We start from the raw sequence: 8,209 nt of genomic DNA on the forward strand, positions 1-8,209 counted from the left end.
GGTGGTATACAAAAGACCAAAGCCTTTACCCTTTCGTAGGCTTGCATTGCTTTCTTTGACTTCTGTCGTGAACAGTTGTCCATCAGAAACCGGCGGGTGATTGGGTTGGAGCTCTTTTGAAAAGCGGTGTCAAAGTGCTCATCGACAATGTTTGCCATTTTCTCGGCCGTGATGCTCCCATAATACGGTTGGCACAACACAACCCCTTTGCCATGGCTTATCGCCACCATAAAATTGACATTGACAACACCTGCCTTACTGCATTTCCTCGTCAGACCAAATTCAAGCCCTTCATTCCTCTTCCTCCACTGGCATGCCCTCGGCGCACGTGCTTGGTCTTGGGGGTTGGTTTTAAATTGGAAACCTTTACCGTCCAAGTAGAAGGAAATCCCACGCCGCCAAAAATCAAGCCCAAGCTTCTTCTTTCTGATTGTTTTGCAAAATTTCAGTCTTAACTTCAAGTCTTTGCGGGTTAACAAGCCCTTGCGACGGCCTTGCAAAAAGCGATAGCCACCCTTGTTTAGAACCCGTCTGACGGTACGATTGGAGAGATGGGTAACCCCAGCAATGACTTTGATCCTGCCAGATGTGAAGTTTGCACCTTCAGAATTCCTTAATGTTTTCACTGCTCGCAAAATTGCCCGTCTGTCTTGATCGCTTATTTTGCTCGGTCGTCCTCCAGCGTTCTTGTGTCTCAAAGTTAAATCTCCAATCTCCCTTTTGGCATGCCTCTGGATGTTACGTCTCGAATACATGGGAAACATTGTCTTCAGCTGGCTTACTGACACCCCAGCCTTTTGATGGAGCGCCCGCATCTCGCATGAATGTACCAGTGTCACTTTGTTTTTGTTATTATTTTTGTTTATCATTTTTGTAGTTATCTCTGTAAATAGAAAAATATAAACAAACATTTTAGAACAAAGCTAGATACCTCATCCCAAGCCTTTTTCACCCCATAATTCAGCCCCAGACCCCAAAATTATCAAAATAATAATCAAAACATACATATGGAAACAAGCCTTCTCAATCAAAACAAACCACCGTCCCACGTAGACATCATTATTGAACAGAAACCCGCACACGACTAAGTCTTTTTTTCAAAAAATTCAGACAATCGTGGTCAAAACTGATGTCCAATAACTTATTTCTACCGACAAGTCCCCCCTCTCCCCCCAAAATCAATGTTGGAGTTGAATTTTTGCACCTTCACAAGACTCAACATCAACACTGATATTGGGGGGAGGGGGGTGGACAAACAGTTCTGTCCAGGATTGTCTCAAAAAAATAAAAATTTGAACAGAGGTTCCCCCATGCAAGAGCAAAAAAATTTTTTTGAAGAGCCATGTTGTTTCCATGCGGCCATGTGCGAATTCAAAATAACCCAGAATGCAATTTGTGCGGGATTCGAACCCGATTTTCCCGATTTCCCGATTTTCCCCGATTTTCCCGATTTTGTCGATTTTCCCGCTTTTTTTGCAAGAGGGACCTGAAGAAGGTTAATAAGGGGTCCCTGGAGGATTTTTCTGAAGACAGGAGGGAAAAAAGAGTCTGTTCTAAGCATATAAACATCCCTAAAGTATATACAAATAGAAGCTATTTACATTCCACATGCACATACATACACAGCTTAGAAAAGGTATATTTGTTTTCATATTTTTAGTTACAATATATAAAATTAAAACACAAGAGATTAAGAATGTCCAAAGTCAAAAGAAGTCACCAGAGATCTAACGACAAAGTATCGGAGATTAAAAGATTTAAGACTTTACCGCAACAAAGGCGAGTGTTTCTCATAACGTATAGTCAGGCAGATTTAAGTATTTTCCCGTCCACTCAGAAATTTTCCGAAGAAATTGTAAAAGCGTTTGGCGAGAAAAAGATTATAGAGTGGGCTTGTTGTATGGAGGACCATGCCGATGGGGGAAAACATTTCCACATGGCCGTAAGTTTCACTTCTTCTCTCCGGTTTAACCCTGTTAAGAAGTTGTTTTTGAAAAACTTTGGGGTATCCATACATTTTAAAATAAAGAGTTACGGCTATGCCGCCGCATACAAGTATATTTGCAAGGAAAAACCGATGGAGGAAGTTCTGCACAGTGAAGGCCACTCTCCGTTGTCCCGCATCAAAACCCCCCAAACCTTAAAAGCCATGAAAACTTTCAGCCAGAAGTCGTCGGCAGTTAAAAAGAACGAAAGAAAGTCAACGCGAAGGAGACTTAATTTAGTGACTAGTGACAGCAGTAGTGATGGAGAGAATGAAGTGACCGTGTTGGAAAAGTCAGAGTCGGACGGGGAGGAAGAAGAGCCTCGGGAGTTTTTACCGGCAAAGTTGAAACCGCTTGAAGTGTCTGAGTTTATGGTTAGAGAGGGAATAAGAACGCGCAAACTTCTCATGTATGTTGCTAAACTCCGGGCGAAAAATGGCGAGCGGGATCTGAAAGCTTTTGTTGTTACGCATTCAAAGAAGTTTGTAAATGAACTCATTGAGAGTACGTGGGAGTTGGAAGACTCTGAACAATCGATTGAACGTGAAAAAATGGCAAGGCTCGACATACTCGCAGAAGCACTTCATGGCGATTGTGTCGAAAGTTGCCAACAACACGAGTGGCTGCGGTGCGCAGTTAGCATTTTGCAATCTAACGGAATAAATGTGTATGTTTTTGCGGCGGCAATTCGCAATGCATTGAAAAATGGGCGCGGTAAAGGGAACAACGTTCTTATAGTTGGACCCACAACTTGTGGCAAGTCATTTCTTTTAACGCCCCTGCAGCTTGTCTTTAACACTTTTTCAAACCCCTCAAATACTAAGTATGCGTGGGTGACATTAGAGGGTAAAGAAGTTGCCCTGTTAAATGACTTTAGATGGTCACAAGAATGCATTGACTGGAAGGACTTTCTCTTACTCCTCGAGGGAGACACCGTCAATTTACCAAGGCCTAAAAATTCTTTTACCACCGACCTAACCATTGAAAGGAGTAACACGGTCCCATTTTTTTCAACGAGTATTCGTCGTTTTGAATTCATTGGCAAAGGCAATTCAAGAGATGAGGGAGAAACAGCCATGATGGATACGAGATGGCAGGTGTTCACTATGACCAAGAAAATTGTAAACCCAAAGAAAATGGAACCCTGTCGCCGATGTTTTGCTGACTTGGTTTTCAAAGGGCACGAGCATGACGCCTAAGTCAAAACACAATATAATGTTGATATTTTTTCACGGTACATTTTGTTATTGTTTTTATCAAGCCGAAACACGATATAATTTTCAATTTTGTTTTCACGGTAACTTTTTGTTATTGTTTTTATCAAGTCGATACACGATATAATTTTCAATTTTGTTTTCACGGTAACTTTTTGTTATTGTTTTTATCAAGTCGATACACGATATAATTTTCAATTTTATTTTCACGGTAACTTTTTGTTATTGTTTTTATCAAGTCGATACACGATATAATTTTGATATTATATTTTCACGGTAACTTTTTGTTATTGTTTTTATCAAGCCAAAATAAGATAATTTTGATATTATATGTTCACGGTAACTTTTTGTTATTGTTTTTATCAAGCCGAAACACGATATAATTTTGATAATAGCGCCTTTGTAGAAACCTTTTGTCATTGAAGCGATAAATCTTTTAATCGTTGTTTTAGATTTTCAAAGTCTAAAGACGGTGTAATTTTTGAATCGCTTATAAAGCTTTTGTAAAGTTATTCTTTCAAGTGGAGTTTTCCCAGTCATGCAGTTTTAATAAAGCAATTAAGTCCAGCAGCCGCTCGTGTTGTTTGTCAGAACCATCACACGACCCAACTTTTTTTCAACACGACCCAACTTTTTTTTAGGATTTTACATCAATACAAGGCCAAATGCAACACGACACAACACGACCCAACACGACCCACTTTTTTTAATTAAAGAAAATATAACTATTTCTTTAATAAAAAAGTTGGGTCGTGTTGGGTCGTGTTGTGTCGTGTTGCATTTGGCCTTGTATTGATGTAAAATCCTAAAAAAAAAATGGGTCGTGTTGAAAAAAAGTTGGGTCGCGTCCTTATTTTCAGTATCAAAATCTATAATCCTAGAGTATTGAAATATAGGTAAAGATAGAAAGTTTAAAATTTGACAAAATAGTAATATTATATACCTATATTATCACTTAATATTTGGTGCGACGTCCCATTCCGTGTATTACTTTAATTACCCGTTTAGGCATTGTGTCGATTATACGGTCGATCTTGGTCTTGTCATAGTCCAACATGGTCTTCCGCACTCTCTCGGTGAACTCCTCCTTCGTTTCCCTCGTAATATTCTGCTCCAACGCTTGTTTTTGCAAAACTTGGTTCATTTGGTTGAAGAAGTTTTCAATTGGGTTCAGGTCAGGTGAACGGGGTGGTATACAAAAGACCAAAGCCTTTACCCTTTCGTAGGCTTGCATTGCTTTCTTTGACTTCTGTCGTGAACAGTTGTCCATCAGAAACCGGCGGGTGATTGGGTTGGAGCTCTTTTGAAAAGCGGTGTCAAAGTGCTCATCGACAATGTTTGCCATTTTCTCGGCCGTGATGCTCCCATAATACGGTTGGCACAACACAACCCCTTTGCCATGGCTTATCGCCACCATAAAATTGACATTGACAACACCTGCCTTACTGCATTTCCTCGTCAGACCAAATTCAAGCCCTTCATTCCTCTTCCTCCACTGGCATGCCCTCGGCGCACGTGCTTGGTCTTGGGGGTTGGTTTTAAATTGGAAACCTTTACCGTCCAAGTAGAAGGAAATCCCACGCCGCCAAAAATCAAGCCCAAGCTTCTTCTTTCTGATTGTTTTGCAAAATTTCAGTCTTAACTTCAAGTCTTTGCGGGTTAACAAGCCCTTGCGACGGCCTTGCAAAAAGCGATAGCCACCCTTGTTTAGAACCCGTCTGACGGTACGATTGGAGAGATGGGTAACCCCAGCAATGACTTTGATCCTGCCAGATGTGAAGTTTGCACCTTCAGAATTCCTTAATGTTTTCACTGCTCGCAAAATTGCCCGTCTGTCTTGATCGCTTATTTTGCTCGGTCGTCCTCCAGCGTTCTTGTGTCTCAAAGTTAAATCTCCAATCTCCCTTTTGGCATGCCTCTGGATGTTACGTCTCGAATACATGGGAAACATTGTCTTCAGCTGGCTTACTGACACCCCAGCCTTTTGATGGAGCGCCCGCATCTCGCATGAATGTACCAGTGTCACTTTGTTTTTGTTATTATTTTTGTTTATCATTTTTGTAGTTATCTCTGTAAATAGAAAAATATAAACAAACATTTTAGAACAAAGCTAGATACCTCATCCCAAGCCTTTTTCACCCCATAATTCAGCCCCAGACCCCAAAATTATCAAAATAATAATCAAAACATACATATGAAACAAGCCTTCTCAATCAAAACAAACCACCGTCCCACGTAGACATCATTATTGAACAGAAACCCGCACACGACTAAGTCTTTTTTTCAAAAAATTCAGACAATCGTGGTCAAAACTGATGTCCAATAACTTATTTCTACCGACAAGTCCCCCCTCTCCCCCCAAAATCAATGTTGGAGTTGAATTTTTGCACCTTCACAAGACTCAACATCAACACTGATATTGGGGGGAGGGGGGGTGGACAAACAGTTCTGTCCAGGATTGTCTCAAAGCATAAATTTCTCAACTATCACTTTAATCCCCCTAAGGTTTGCCTCTAAGCTTTAATTAAAGATGAACAAAAAAAAGGAATAAATTGATTGATTTAATTGATGATTATTATCTTAGATTGCTAATAAAAAAAGTCAGAGGATACCGGATAAAATTTCTCAAAAAGTTCTGCGCCATCTTAAATAGGGCGAAATAGACACCAATCCTAGCTAAGGCCCGGACTCCACTCGCCTACGCTGTGATTGCACTTCTCAAGCAAAATCTTTTATGTTGTTGGTCAAAAGAAAAATAAAGGAATGCCATTGTGGTCCATTCAGACGTACAGTCGAGAAAAGTTGAAATGCGCCTAATTTCTTTTAAAGTGCATAGTACTTTTTTTTCATGATGCAATCTTTTCTCCAAGCTGAAAGGATTGAATCCATTAAGATGATCGCAGCGCAGACAATGAAGAGACGTGCCTTCAGAAAGCTAGACTTTTTGAGTTTATAGCTATATACTTTCACTTTATGGTCTGTATGACTGTCTGTGTGCCTAGTCTAAACCACCGTTAAATGCCTTCGGGAAGGTCCCTCCTAACTTGGAAAGCCAGAATTGGAGCTATTTCACCAAACTACTGGAGCGCAAGTTATTACCGTGAGATTGGGTAACTTGCATCAGTGGAGGCTAACATGCATAGCCCTCAAATGAAAGACCTGACTGGTCATTAAAATACAAAGTTAAATCAAAACAAAAATGGTATAGAGTAGAGCTGCGAGATTTGTATTTTAATGACCAGCCAGATCTTTCATTTGAGGGCTATGCATGTTAGCCTCCACTGATGCAAGTTACCCAATCTCACGGTACGTAGGCTATCACAACTGCAAAAGTTGAATGTGCGCCTATACAAACTTTTTTCAGGTTTTCCAAATAGATTTACCACACTGAACAAACAGTGAAAACACTCTAAGTGAGGTAAATCTATTTTGAAGACCAAAAAAAAAGTTTGTTTACATTGATTCACATTCAATTTTGGATTCATATGCATACATTCTACTTTTTTGTACTTTACCGGTATCTTATTTTACCAAGTTAAGAAAGACATTCCTGAGTTACAACCATATAATGGTCTTTAAAGCTCAAGAAGATCTATAAACAATAAAGGTAGTTATTAATAAAATAACAGACAAAGATAAATTACAGTTTGAACAAAATGTATACAAATGTACATTTGAAAACTTGAGCAGAAAAAGAATTGAAATCATTGCTGAAATGAACTTCTGACTAAATTACAGTATTTATTCAGTTTTAAAGACAAGAAACAAAATTAGCCATATACAAAACACTTTTTCCAGTCAAAGACGAAAGAATCAGCTCATCATCATAACACATTTCGCTAAATGCTCAGAGCGCGCCGGCCCATTTTCCCTTTCCTATCTTTCACCTTACCTGTTTATTCTACTTTCTGAGACTTAGTTTCTCATTTCTGACTGAGTTTTCATACCTGTCAATCATTTTTCCATCAATTTCGACTAATCTAATTTTCGCATCGAGTGGGATTCGAACCACCACCAAAGAAAGACCTTCAGATTCGGAAACCAGCGCTCTATCCATTGAGCCATCGCCGCACAGCAAAATCACGCAATTCATAACATGTTATACCGAACTGGCAAAAGACGGGGGTAATGTTATTATAATATGGGTAAAAGTACCCCTTTTTTAAACCTGACTGAAATTCGAGCCGTTACTAGCAACCCTGCGGGGCCCAAGGCGCCGAGTATGCACCCGGCACAGTGACAAGCCGTTACTAGCAACCCTGACCCTGACCCAATACCCCCTGAATCACGGAATGATGGATAGGAAAAATTATTGGGGAAAAAAATTGCTTTGCGCGGTCTGTGCATATAGCGAAATCTATCATAACCAGTCTGCCATTTTGTTTGTTTTGATTTGCAAAAGTAATATTGTAATTCGTGTTATGGTGTAATTATATACTTTTTCTATAATTTGCATTTATAACACTCGCTTCAGCTTTTCAATGCTAAATCAAAACTAATGAAATGTAATATATAATAATGGTAATAGCCTATAACGTAATATGAAAATGTGTATAACATTTACCGCTGTATAATTTACCGCCTTATTTTTGCGGAACACTTAATTGGCCGGAAATCAAATTACAAACAAACAAACGCAAAGATTCGAGATTCCAGTCCAATATCTATGCGTGAAGCTATGAGTGCCTCCTCGTCGCTGCGCTCCTGCGGGGGCAATAAAGATTCGAGGTTGAATAAAGATACCTTATCGGGGAAAAATGTTGGGGGAAAGTGACGAAAATCTTGAGGGGGTGACGAGCTAGTGAAGGAAACCATTTCTTTTGGACAGTTTAGTCGGGTGAATGTGACGTATTTGAAATTTTTGTTGGGGAAAAGTGACGAATTTGAAATTTTGGTCGGGGGAAAGTGATGAAAATGCCTCTAGGTGACGAACCCCCCTCCCGACGAATAAAAAAAACCCCGACTAAATAAAACTCCGACATTTTTTCCCCGATAAAAGCCATTTCTATT

Source organism: Clytia hemisphaerica, unplaced genomic scaffold (assembly GCF_902728285.1).
Source record: "Clytia hemisphaerica strain Z4C2 unplaced genomic scaffold, Clytia hemisphaerica genome assembly, whole genome shotgun sequence".
Classification (NCBI taxonomy): Eukaryota; Metazoa; Cnidaria; class Hydrozoa; order Leptothecata; family Clytiidae; genus Clytia; species Clytia hemisphaerica.